Source organism: Saccoglossus kowalevskii, chromosome 22 (assembly GCF_978046115.1).
Source record: "Saccoglossus kowalevskii chromosome 22, keSacKowa6.1, whole genome shotgun sequence".
NCBI lineage: Eukaryota > Metazoa > Hemichordata > Enteropneusta > Harrimaniidae > Saccoglossus > Saccoglossus kowalevskii.
In genome coordinates this window covers 25,067,870-25,081,205 of record NC_140662.1, presented here as the reverse complement: position 1 = coordinate 25,081,205, position 13,336 = coordinate 25,067,870, and the positions used below count along the sequence as shown (strand labels likewise).

Genomic DNA, 13,336 nt, shown 5'->3' with positions numbered 1-13,336 from the left:
TTGCTAGCGGAAAACGCCCAGCAGAAGATGACTATGTTCCCTCCACTGAAGATCACAAACGAACTAGGGTCCCTGGCTTTTCACACGATGTCACTATTGTTTCTGATTGCGAGAGCTTCACCAGTGCTGACGAACAAAGTCTAAACACACCGAATGTGAATACTGAAACTAAGGCTGCCTTGTCGAGGACAAGAGATTCTCGCCTCCACAAACTGAACCAGGTGGAAGTTACATGTCACCGAGTGTCTGATGCGGACTGCAATAGCGAATTTACTGGATGGCCTGCCCTGGTTTCTCATCTCCAAGCTCACCACTCTTTTCTGGACACGGTGCAACTGCTCTGCCCTGTCGAAGCATGTGAAGCGGTGTCTGTCACGCCATCCGAGTGGCTCGTCCACTGTTGCGAAGCCCACCCACAATGGGTTCTGAACAAAGAATCCAGCTATTTTGATGATTATTTTACGAAATAAAGGTTCTTCTCACCAAAAATATGTCTGTCTCTATTATTTCAATAAACATAAATGGTTTAAAAGATTATATGAAAAGGTCTCTTTTTTTCAAATACTGTCATGAATCTAACTTTGATATCATCCTTGTCCAGGAGGCACATGTCTGTTCTCTTGAGGAAGGAAAGCAGTGGGAGAGAGAATGGGGTGGTAGTGCGATATGGAGTCTCGGCTCGAACAACAGCAGAGGTGTGGGGATCCTCCTTTCACCGAAATGTAATGTTTCATTTGACAACGCGGTTTCTGATGATAGTGGCAGAGTGGTATCAAGTGTTGTGAAGTGGAACACAAACCTTTTTAAAGTTATTTCTGTGTATGCTCCTAATATGCCTTCTCAGAGGAAAAAATTCCTTGACTCGCTTCATCAATTTCTTGGAGGTAACTACCCCCTGATTCTTGGTGGGGACTTTAATTGTATTGAGAGTAGTATGGACAAGTTGGGAGGTTCTCTAACATGCTCCCATTCCTATGTAGGGGGCTTAGAGTTGGGTGATCTTTGCTCTGAACTTAGTCTTGTGGATGTTTGGCGAAAGCATCATCCTTCTACATCACAATTCACCTGGCGCAACAAGAACAACTCTGTTTCATCTAGGATTGACCGATTGTATGTATCTTCATCCCTGAATGTATCTTCTGCGACTATTTCTGCTTTCACTCTTTCTGATCATGATGCTGTATGTATTCTGCTTAAAGCCTTTAATTCCCCTGCTCGGGGACCTGGAGTATGGAAATGTAACGTCTCACTCTTCCAGGATCCGGAGATTATAAGATCCATCGAAGACGACTATGAAAGATGGAAGACTCTGAAGCCGGCCTTTGATAACATCAGTGAATGATGGGATATGGTTAAAGACCGTTGTAAATCTTGTCTCATTTCATATGCTTGTCAAAAATCTCATGCAAGAAAGGTCAAACTTAAATATCTTAATGATGAGCTTCAGCATCTGACGTCCAAGCTGAATCAGGGGGACCGGTCCCAATCCAGCCTTGAGCAGTATTCTTCTGTAAGGGATCAAATCAACTCCCTGAATATGTCTAATCTCGAAGGCGCCAAAATCCGTGCGCGGGTTCAGAATCTTGATGAAAATGAGAAGTGCTCTCGTTATTTTCTTGGTCGTGAACGCCGTCGCGGAAAAAGGAAAGTAATTTCTGCCATCAGAGACACGAATGAAGACATTCACCTTTCTCAGAAAAATATTTTGAATACAATTCACAACTTCTATGCATCTCTGTTCACTTCTAAATCATCACTTGACGAAGAAGATCAGGATTTTTTTCTTTCACAGGTGACTCACAGTCTTTCAAGTAGCCAGCGTGATTCTTTGGAATCACCTCTGAAAACTTCTGAAATTGAACATGCCCTTAGGGGCATGGAGAACAACAAAACACCCGGAAGGGATGGTTTGCCAAAGGAATTTTATATTCATTGCTGGCACTTTCTGAAATATGATCTGACTGACGTCATCAATGAAGAGCTTTCTTCCGGTCATCTTTCTTCATCTCAAAAGAAAAGCGTCACCACCCTTATCAATAAGGATATTGATGTCACCAAACCTGGCAATGAAAACTCTCACCTCGATCCAAAGAACAAACGTCCTATATGGCTTTTGAATGTGGACTACAAGCTGATCTCCAAATCTCTCTGTAACCGCCTGAAACCTGTCATCTCTAGTCTGTTATCTCCCTTTCAAACATGTGGTGTCTCTGGAAGATCGATCCAAGAAAACATTCAAATCATCCGTGATATTGTGTTTCATGCTAATGATCGTAATATGTCAGGTCTGCTTATCTCATTGGACCAACAGAAAGCCTTTGACCAGGTGGAATGGAGTTTTCTGCACAAAGTTCTTTTTCGTATGAATTTTGGTCCCCAATTCAGTCACTTCATATCATGTCTGTATAATGGTATCACCAGCTCTGTTCTGGTTAATGGTCATTTGTCACCCCCCATCATGTTATCTAGAGGAGTTCGCCAAGGATGCCCTCTTTCTCCCCTGTTTTATGTGCTGTTCATCGAGCCATTTGCAGCCGCTGTGAGGAACTGCCAAAAGATCAAGGGCTTTTACCTTCCTGGATCAACTGATGAGTGTAAGCTCGTGCAGTATGCTGATGATAATACAGCCTCACTATCGGACCTGTCATCTCTCAACCACCTTATCATGTTGTCTGATAGATTTTCTAAAGCCTCGGGCACTCGCCTTGCCAATTCACCTTTAACAGCAATAAACTAAAAGTTAACGGTGTCTGGATTTCAAATTCTGATATGTCTGCTTTGAATTGGTATGATCGGCAAATCAAACTGAAGCATGTGCTCAATTCTTGGAAATCAAGAAATCTCACTTATGTTGCTTTGCCACTCTTTTTCTATATTGCTCCTCTCTTCCCCTGCCCCCTTCCAATTAGGAAGTCAATCATGGCCGATATCTTTGTTTTTTTGGGGAGGACGCAAAGAACACGTCCGAAGAGATGTGATCTGCTTACCGAAGGAAAAGGGTGGTTGGGGCCTATCACATCTGCCCACAAAAGCTATGTCACTTCTTCTGAAAAGCATAAAAATCTCTTTTCAGACTAAACCTTGCAACCTTTATTTCACAGCATACTGTGCCTCTGAACTCAGACACTATCTTTCTCACCTTTGGTCTAATTCTAGTCCTCACTTTGAATCGTGCCCAGTTTGGTACAAAACAACAACTGAATTGGTTAAACAGATCATGAGGAAAAGCCCAAGCATCAACTGGGAGACATCATCAACTAGAGAATTGTCCGATCACCTCTCCAGAAATACGGTAACCTACCCAAAGGTCGTGGGAGAAAACCCGAACCTTGACTGGCCTTTGATTTGGCATCGTATGCACTCGTGTATTCTGGAAAACAATATGATCTGTCTGTCCTGGAAAATTGTTCACCGTGCTGTCGTTACAACATCAGTAATGCACAAATGGGGATATGTTTCATGTTCCAAATGCCCACGTGCGACCTGTACTTCCCCTGAAACTATGATTCACATGTTCATCACCTGCCACCTTGCCGCTTTCTTGTGGTCTTGGCTGGATAATTTGTTCTTTAAATGGTTCAATATTATATCTCCTTGTGATCTGAACTTAATTTTCTATAGCATATCTGATGCGTCACCTTCATCCTTTCCATCGAGTACAGCACTCTATTTGATTAACATCGTCAAATTGCACATCTGGAAGTCTCGATGCAAATCGGCATTTGAAAATATTCATCTTTCTCAGGACCAACTATTGCAACAAGTAAAGATCTCTATTAAAACACGTTTGAAAACTGATTTTCACCGTTTGGCAAGACCAGATTTCTTCTTCAGATGGGATCCTGTCGTCCAAAAAACACAGACTGGGTATGCCGCCATTTTGTCATGAATTTGTCTTGCAACCACTATTCTATGCCTGATCTATTCAACTTTTCGAGTTAACTTTTCTCGATACATCCCTCCAAGTACAACACATTTGTTCCCTAAATATTTATTTTCAGCAGGAGTTTTACAGTAGGGAGGATCGTACCCTCTTGTGGCGAGAACTGGTGAGACCAGCCTGCTAGTAGGAGGCTCCTGCAGTTCATTTGTATATGTTTGATCCTCTGCACATCTGTTTCAAGATAAGTTAAATTGATTTTTCCTACAAACTAAAAATCGCCTTTTACTAAAGATTTCCGTGCAGAGGAACAACTAATGAGTCTATAATCAAATTTTTGATAACCCCGCTCAATTGCGGGGCGATAAATAAACAAATATTAGAAATAATTGAATCGGCAACCTGAATATGTACGATATTCAGATGACCAAATCTTTCAGTATCCAAATTTCGACGATGGCCAGGCTCTATCGGGCGGGTTTACAACAGACGGGCAGGTTTCATGACTGTCTAATCAGGCCCGGGTATGCTTGGGCAAAATTCAACATCGCCGTTTTTTGTTTGTTTGTTTTTTTCATTTTTATTTCACAGATTACTTCCAATTGGCGGATCTTTGTGGCCGGGCACTGACCTTCTGTAGAAATTTACACTTTGGTTTGATAGCTCATCAAATTCGCACGAGTTGCGCCCTCTACCAGCGGATACAGGGATGTGTTGAAGTAGCTGTCGACTGAAAGGGCAAGTTATTAAAAAAATCATGAAGGTAAACTATTAATTACATTGTTGACTATCAACAGTTTGTACTGACTGGCAGCTAAACTTTGAAGTGCTATATGCTAAAACAATGTTACAATCATACTGGACATTATGCCGAAAAGAAATCTAAGATTAATTATAATATCCGAAATGACGAGACGGTTTTCACTTTGAACAACATTGTTACAGTATCGTCGCTATAGAGCGCGACTTAAACGTTTATTGGTCAGAAAGCAGGGGCAAATTATGTATTTCTCATATTCAAGGCAGCGTTCCTCATAATGTATTTTGTATAACATAATTATTTGTCTAGCCTTTAATAACAAACCACCTAAGTTTCTGTAAGAAATTACACATAGTACACAAAATCGAAAGATATTTGTTTTCCCACTTTACTCACCTTATCCGAAGTTGTGGTCACTGAAACGTATGTATTACACCACAACCATATGTCGAATTAACTCTGGTTTTTCTGCAGGCCGCATAAATCTTTCGCCTTTTACTAAAGATTTCCGTGCAGAGGAACAACTAATGAGTCTATAATCAAATTTTTGATAACCCCGCTCAATTGCGGGGTGATAAATAAACAAATATTAGAAATAATTGAATCGGCAACCTGAATATGTACGATATTCAGATGACCAAATCTTTCAGTATCCAAATTTCGACGATGGCCAGGCTCTATCGGGCGGGTTTACAACAGACGGGCAGGTTTCATGACTGTCTAATCAGTCCCGGGTATGCTTGGGCAAAATTCAACATCGCCGTTTTTTGTTTGTTTGTTTTTTTTCATTTTTATTTCACAGATTACTTCCAATTGGCGGATCTTTGTGGCCGGGCACTGACCTTCTGTAGAAATTTACACTTTGGTTTGATAGCTCATCAAATTCGCACGAGTTGTGCCCTCTACCAGCGGATACAGGGATATGTTGAAGTAGCTGTCGACTGAAAGGGCAAGTTATTAAAAAAATCATGAAGGTAAACTATTAATTACATTGTTGACTATCAACAGTTTGTACTGACTGGCAGCTAAACTTTGAAGTGCTATATGCTAAAACAATGTTACAATCATACTGGACATTATGCCGAAAAGAAATCTAAGATTAATTATAATATCCGAAATGACGAGACGGTTTTCACTTTGAACAACATTGTTACAGTATCGTCGCTATAGAGCGCGACTTAAACGTTTATTGGTCAGAAAGCAGGGGCAAATTATGTATTTCTCATATTCAAGGCAGCGTTCCTCATAATGTATTTTGTATAACATAATTATTTGTCTAGCCTTTAATAACAAACCACCAAAGTTTATGTAAGAAATTACACATAGTACACAAAATCGAAAGATATTTGTTTTCCCACTTTACTCACCTTATCCGAAGTTGTGGTCACTGAAACGTATGTATTACACCACAACCATATGTCGAATTAACTCTGGTTTTTCTGCAGGCTGCATAAATCTTTCGCCTTTTACTAAAGATTTCCGTGCAGAGGAACAACTAATGAGTCTATAATCAAATTTTTGATAACCCCGCTCAATTGCGGGGCGATAAATAAACAAATATTAGAAATAATTGAATCGGCAACCTGAATATGTACGATATTCAGATGACCAAATCTTTCAGTATCCAAATTTCGACGATGGCCAGGCTCTATCGGGCGGGTTTACAACAGACGGGCAGGTTTCATGACTGTCTAATCAGGCCCGGGTATGCTTGGGCAAAATTCAACATCGCCGTTTTTTGTTTGTTTGTTTTTTTCATTTTTATTTCACAGATTACTTCCAATTGGCGGATCTTTGTGGCCGGGCACTGACCTTCTGTAGAAATTTACACTTTGGTTTGATAGCTCATCAAATTCGCACGAGTTGCGCCCTCTACCAGCGGATACAGGGATATGTTGAAGTAGCTGTCGACTGAAAGGGCAAGTTATTAAAAAAATCATGAAGGTAAACTATTAATTACATTGTTGACTATCAACAGTTTATACTGACTGGCAGCTAAACTTTGAAGTGCTATATGCTAAAACAATGTTACAATCATACTGGACATTATGCCGAAAAGAAATCTAAGATTAATTATAATATCCGAAATGACGAGACGGTTTTCACTTTGAACAACATTGTTACAGTATCGTCGCTATAGAGCGCGACTTAAACGTTTATTGGTCAGAAAGCAGGGGCAAATTATGTATTTCTCATATTCAAGGCAGCGTTCCTCATAATGTATTTTGTATAACATAATTATTTGTCTAGCCTTTAATAACAAACCACCTAAGTTTCTGTAAGAAATTACACATAGTACACAAAATCGAAAGATATTTGTTTTCCCACTTTACTCACCTTATCCGAAGTTGTGGTCACTGAAACGTATGTATTACACCACAACCATATGTCGAATTAACTCTGGTTTTTCTGCAGGCTGCATAAATCTTTCGCCTTTTACTAAAGATTTCCGTGCAGAGGAACAACTAATGAGTCTATAATCAAATTTTTGATAACCCCGCTCAATTGCGGGGCGATAAATAAACAAATATTAGAAATAATTGAATCGGCAACCTGAATATGTACGATATTCAGATGACCAAATCTTTCAGTATTCAAATTTCGACGATGGCCAGGCTCTATCGGGCGGGTTTACAACAGACGGGCAGGTTTCATGACTGTCTAATCAGGCCCGGGTATGCTTGGGCAAAATTCAACATCGCCGTTTTTTGTTTGTTTGTTTTTTTCATTTTTATTTCGCAGATTACTTCCAATTGGCGGATCTTTGTGGCCGGGCACTGACCTTCTGTAGAAATTTACACTTTGGTTTGATAGCTCATCAAATTCGCACGAGTTGCGCCCTCTACCAGCGGATACAGGGATATGTTGAAGTAGCTGTCGACTGAAAGGGCAAGTTATTAAAAAAATCATGAAGGTAAACTATTAATTACATTGTTGACTATCAACAGTTTATACTGACTGGCAGCTAAACTTTGAAGTGCTATATGCTAAAACAATGTTACAATCATACTGGACATTATGCCGAAAAGAAATCTAAGATTAATTATAATATCCGAAATGACGAGACGGTTTTCACTTTGAACAACATTGTTACAGTATCGTCGCTATAGAGCGCGACTTAAACGTTTATTGGTCAGAAAGCAGGGGCAAATTATGTATTTCTCATATTCAAGGCAGCGTTCCTCATAATGTATTTTGTATAACATAATTATTTGTCTAGCCTTTAATAACAAACCACCTAAGTTTCTGTAAGAAATTACACATAGTACACAAAATCGAAAGATATTTGTTTTCCCACTTTACTCACCTTATCCGAAGTTGTGGTCACTGAAACGTATGTATTACACCACAACCATATGTCGAATTAACTCTGGTTTTTCTGCAGGCTGCATAAATCTTTCGCCTTTTACTAAAGATTTCCGTGCAGAGGAACAACTAATGAGTCTATAATCAAATTTTTGATAACCCCGCTCAATTGCGGGGCGATAAATAAACAAATATTAGAAATAATTGAATCGGCAACCTGAATATGTACGATATTCAGATGACCAAATCTTTCAGTATTCAAATTTCGACGATGGCCAGGCTCTATCGGGCGGGTTTACAACAGACGGGCAGGTTTCATGACTGTCTAATCAGGCCCGGGTATGCTTGGGCAAAATTCAACATCGCCGTTTTTTGTTTGTTTGTTTTTTTCATTTTTATTTCGCAGATTACTTCCAATTGGCGGATCTTTGTGGCCGGGCACTGACCTTCTGTAGAAATTTACACTTTGGTTTGATAGCTCATCAAATTCGCACGAGTTGCGCCCTCTACCAGCGGATACAGGGATATGTTGAAGTAGCTGTCGACTGAAAGGGCAAGTTATTAAAAAAATCATGAAGGTAAACTATTAATTACATTGTTGACTATCAACAGTTTGTACTGACTGGCAGCTAAACTTTGAAGTGCTATATGCTAAAACAATGTTACAATCATACTGGACATTATGCCGAAAAGAAATCTAAGATTAATTATAATATCCGAAATGACGAGACGGTTTTCACTTTGAACAACATTGTTACAGTATCGTCGCTATAGAGCGCGACTTAAACGTTTATTGGTCAGAAAGCAGGAGCAAATTATGTATTTCTCATATTCAAGGCAGCGTTCCTCATAATGTATTTTGTATAACATAATTATTTGTCTAGCCTTTAATAACAAACCACCTAAGTTTCTGTAAGAAATTACACATAGTACACAAAATCGAAAGATATTTGTTTTCCCACTTTACTCACCTTATCCGAAGTTGTGGTCACTGAAACGTATGTATTACACCACAACCATATGTCGAATTAACTCTGGTTTTTCTGCAGGCCGCATAAATCTTTCGCCTTTTACTAAAGATTTCCGTGCAGAGGAACAACTAATGAGTCTATAATCAAATTTTTGATAACCCCGCTCAATTGCGGGGCGATAAATAAACAAATATTAGAAATAATTGAATCGGCAACCTGAATATGTACGATATTCAGATGACCAAATCTTTCAGTATCCAAATTTCGACGATGGCCAGGCTCTATCGGGCGGGTTTACAACAGACGGGCAGGTTTCATGACTGTCTAATCAGGCCCGGGTATGCTTGGGCAAAATTCAACATCGCCGTTTTTTGTTTGTTTGTTTTTTTCATTTTTATTTCACAGATTACTTCCAATTGGCGGATCTTTGTGGCCGGGCACTGACCTTCTGTAGAAATTTACACTTTGGTTTGATAGCTCATCAAATTCGCACGAGTTGCGCCCTCTACCAGCGGATACAGGGATGTGTTGAAGTAGCTGTCGACTGAAAGGGCAAGTTATTAAAAAAATCATGAAGGTAAACTATTAATTACATTGTTGACTATCAACAGTTTGTACTGACTGGCAGCTAAACTTTGAAGTGCTATATGCTAAAACAATGTTACAATCATACTGGACATTATGCCGAAAAGAAATCTAAGATTAATTATAATATCCGAAATGACGAGACGGTTTTCACTTTGAACAACATTGTTACAGTATCGTCGCTATAGAGCGCGACTTAAACGTTTATTGGTCAGAAAGCAGGGGCAAATTATGTATTTCTCATATTCAAGGCAGCGTTCCTCATAATGTATTTTGTATAACATAATTATTTGTCTAGCCTTTAATAACAAACCACCTAAGTTTCTGTAAGAAATTACACATAGTACACAAAATCGAAAGATATTTGTTTTCCCACTTTACTCACCTTATCCGAAGTTGTGGTCACTGAAACGTATGTATTACACCACAACCATATGTCGAATTAACTCTGGTTTTTCTGCAGGCTGCATAAATCTTTCGCCTTTTACTAAAGATTTCCGTGCAGAGGAACAACTAATGAGTCTATAATCAAATTTTTGATAACCCCGCTCAATTGCGGGGCGATAAATAAACAAATATTAGAAATAATTGAATCGGCAACCTGAATATGTACGATATTCAGATGACCAAATCTTTCAGTATTCAAATTTCGACGATGGCCAGGCTCTATCGGGCGGGTTTACAACAGACGGGCAGGTTTCATGACTGTCTAATCAGGCCCGGGTATGCTTGGGCAAAATTCAACATCGCCGTTTTTTGTTTGTTTGTTTTTTTCATTTTTATTTCGCAGATTACTTCCAATTGGCGGATCTTTGTGGCCGGGCACTGACCTTCTGTAGAAATTTACACTTTGGTTTGATAGCTCATCAAATTCGCACGAGTTGCGCCCTCTACCAGCGGATACAGGGATATGTTGAAGTAGCTGTCGACTGAAAGGGCAAGTTATTAAAAAAATCATGAAGGTAAACTATTAATTACATTGTTGACTATCAACAGTTTGTACTGACTGGCAGCTAAACTTTGAAGTGCTATATGCTAAAACAATGTTACAATCATACTGGACATTATGCCGAAAAGAAATCTAAGATTAATTATAATATCCGAAATGACGAGACGGTTTTCACTTTGAACAACATTGTTACAGTATCGTCGCTATAGAGCGCGACTTAAACGTTTATTGGTCAGAAAGCAGGAGCAAATTATGTATTTCTCATATTCAAGGCAGCGTTCCTCATAATGTATTTTGTATAACATAATTATTTGTCTAGCCTTTAATAACAAACCACCTAAGTTTCTGTAAGAAATTACACATAGTACACAAAATCGAAAGATATTTGTTTTCCCACTTTACTCACCTTATCCGAAGTTGTGGTCACTGAAACGTATGTATTACACCACAACCATATGTCGAATTAACTCTGGTTTTTCTGCAGGCCGCATAAATCTTTCGCCTTTTACTAAAGATTTCCGTGCAGAGGAACAACTAATGAGTCTATAATCAAATTTTTGATAACCCCGCTCAATTGCGGGGCGATAAATAAACAAATATTAGAAATAATTGAATCGGCAACCTGAATATGTACGATATTCAGATGACCAAATCTTTCAGTATCCAAATTTCGACGATGGCCAGGCTCTATCGGGCGGGTTTACAACAGACGGGCAGGTTTCATGACTGTCTAATCAGGCCCGGGTATGCTTGGGCAAAATTCAACATCGCCGTTTTTTGTTTGTTTGTTTTTTTCATTTTTATTTCACAGATTACTTCCAATTGGCGGATCTTTGTGGCCGGGCACTGACCTTCTGTAGAAATTTACACTTTGGTTTGATAGCTCATCAAATTCGCACGAGTTGCGCCCTCTACCAGCGGATACAGGGATGTGTTGAAGTAGCTGTCGACTGAAAGGGCAAGTTATTAAAAAAATCATGAAGGTAAACTATTAATTACATTGTTGACTATCAACAGTTTGTACTGACTGGCAGCTAAACTTTGAAGTGCTATATGCTAAAACAATGTTACAATCATACTGGACATTATGCCGAAAAGAAATCTAAGATTAATTATAATATCCGAAATGACGAGACGGTTTTCACTTTGAACAACATTGTTACAGTATCGTCGCTATAGAGCGCGACTTAAACGTTTATTGGTCAGAAAGCAGGGGCAAATTATGTATTTCTCATATTCAAGGCAGCGTTCCTCATAATGTATTTTGTATAACATAATTATTTGTCTAGCCTTTAATAACAAACCACCTAAGTTTCTGTAAGAAATTACACATAGTACACAAAATCGAAAGATATTTGTTTTCCCACTTTACTCACCTTATCCGAAGTTGTGGTCACTGAAACGTATGTATTACACCACAACCATATGTCGAATTAACTCTGGTTTTTCTGCAGGCCGCATAAATCTTTCGCCTTTTACTAAAGATTTCCGTGCAGAGGAACAACTAATGAGTCTATAATCAAATTTTTGATAACCCCGCTCAATTGCGGGGCGATAAATAAACAAATATTAGAAATAATTGAATCGGCAACCTGAATATGTACGATATTCAGATGACCAAATCTTTCAGTATCCAAATTTCGACGATGGCCAGGCTCTATCGGGCGGGTTTACAACAGACGGGCAGGTTTCATGACTGTCTAATCAGGCCCGGATATGCTTGGGCAAAATTCAACATCGCCGTTTTTTGTTTGTTTGTTTTTTCATTTTTATTTCACAGATTACTTCCAATTGGCGGATCTTTGTGGCCGGGCACTGACCTTCTGTAGAAATTTACACTTTGGTTTGATAGCTCATCAAATTCGCACGAGTTGCGCCCTCTACCAGCGGATACAGGGATATGTTGAAGTAGCTGTCGACTGAAAGGGCAAGTTATTAAAAAAATCATGAAGGTAAACTATTAATTACATTGTTGACTATCAACAGTTTATACTGACTGGCAGCTAAACTTTGAAGTGCTATATGCTAAAACAATGTTACAATCATACTGGACATTATGCCGAAAAGAAATCTAAGATTAATTATAATATCCGAAATGACGAGACGGTTTTCACTTTGAACAACATTGTTACAGTATCGTCGCTATAGAGCGCGACTTAAACGTTTATTGGTCAGAAAGCAGGGGCAAATTATGTATTTCTCATATTCAAGGCAGCGTTCCTCATAATGTATTTTGTATAACATAATTATTTGTCTAGCCTTTAATAACAAACCACCTAAGTTTCTGTAAGAAATTACACATAGTACACAAAATCGAAAGATATTTGTTTTCCCACTTTACTCACCTTATCCGAAGTTGTGGTCACTGAAACGTATGTATTACACCACAACCATATGTCGAATTAACTCTGGTTTTTCTGCAGGCCGCATAAATCTTTCGCCTTTTACTAAAGATTTCCGTGCAGAGGAACAACTAATGAGTCTATAATCAAATTTTTGATAACCCCGCTCAATTGCGGGGTGATAAATAAACAAATATTAGAAATAATTGAATCGGCAACCTGAATATGTACGATATTCAGATGACCAAATCTTTCAGTATCCAAATTTCGACGATGGCCAGGCTCTATCGGGCGGGTTTACAACAGACGGGCAGGTTTCATGACTGTCTAATCAGGCCCGGGTATGCTTGGGCAAAATTCAACATCGCCGTTTTTTGTTCGTTTGTTTTTTTTCATTTTTATTTCACAGATTACTTCCAATTGGCGGATCTTTGTGGCCGGGCACTGACCTTCTGTAGAAATTTACACTTTGGTTTGATAGCTCATCAAATTCGCACGAGTTGTGCCCTCTACCAGCGGATACAGGGATATGTTGAAGTAGCT

General features: G+C 39.0%; 10 non-coding genes across 10 annotated transcripts; all 10 read left to right on the top strand.

Moving 5' to 3' along the window:
• Window positions 1-4,130: 4,130 nt before the first annotated feature.
• On the top strand, window positions 4,131-4,244 carry LOC144352990 (U5 spliceosomal RNA). The gene has a single exon (XR_014928517.1). It is a non-coding gene; the product is annotated as a U5 spliceosomal RNA (small nuclear RNA).
• An 850-nt stretch (window positions 4,245-5,094) lies between these two features.
• LOC146729366 (U5 spliceosomal RNA) lies at window positions 5,095-5,214 on the top strand. Its single transcript, XR_014928369.1, has one exon. It is a non-coding gene; the product is annotated as a U5 spliceosomal RNA (small nuclear RNA).
• Window positions 5,215-6,065: 851 nt separating this feature from the next.
• LOC144352993 (U5 spliceosomal RNA) lies at window positions 6,066-6,185 on the top strand. The gene has a single exon (XR_013420723.2). It is a non-coding gene; the product is annotated as a U5 spliceosomal RNA (small nuclear RNA).
• An 850-nt stretch (window positions 6,186-7,035) lies between these two features.
• On the top strand, window positions 7,036-7,155 carry LOC144352991 (U5 spliceosomal RNA). The gene has a single exon (XR_013420721.2). It is a non-coding gene; the product is annotated as a U5 spliceosomal RNA (small nuclear RNA).
• Window positions 7,156-8,005: 850 nt separating this feature from the next.
• On the top strand, window positions 8,006-8,125 carry LOC146729365 (U5 spliceosomal RNA). The gene has a single exon (XR_014928487.1). It is a non-coding gene; the product is annotated as a U5 spliceosomal RNA (small nuclear RNA).
• Window positions 8,126-8,975: 850 nt separating this feature from the next.
• LOC146729364 (U5 spliceosomal RNA) lies at window positions 8,976-9,095 on the top strand. Its single transcript, XR_014928442.1, has one exon. It is a non-coding gene; the product is annotated as a U5 spliceosomal RNA (small nuclear RNA).
• Window positions 9,096-9,945: 850 nt separating this feature from the next.
• On the top strand, window positions 9,946-10,065 carry LOC146729363 (U5 spliceosomal RNA). The gene has a single exon (XR_014928486.1). It is a non-coding gene; the product is annotated as a U5 spliceosomal RNA (small nuclear RNA).
• Window positions 10,066-10,915: 850 nt separating this feature from the next.
• LOC146729362 (U5 spliceosomal RNA) lies at window positions 10,916-11,035 on the top strand. Its single transcript, XR_014928441.1, has one exon. It is a non-coding gene; the product is annotated as a U5 spliceosomal RNA (small nuclear RNA).
• Window positions 11,036-11,885: 850 nt separating this feature from the next.
• On the top strand, window positions 11,886-12,005 carry LOC146729361 (U5 spliceosomal RNA). Its single transcript, XR_014928440.1, has one exon. It is a non-coding gene; the product is annotated as a U5 spliceosomal RNA (small nuclear RNA).
• An 849-nt stretch (window positions 12,006-12,854) lies between these two features.
• On the top strand, window positions 12,855-12,974 carry LOC146729360 (U5 spliceosomal RNA). Its single transcript, XR_014928368.1, has one exon. It is a non-coding gene; the product is annotated as a U5 spliceosomal RNA (small nuclear RNA).
• The last annotated feature ends 362 nt before the right edge of the window (window positions 12,975-13,336 follow it).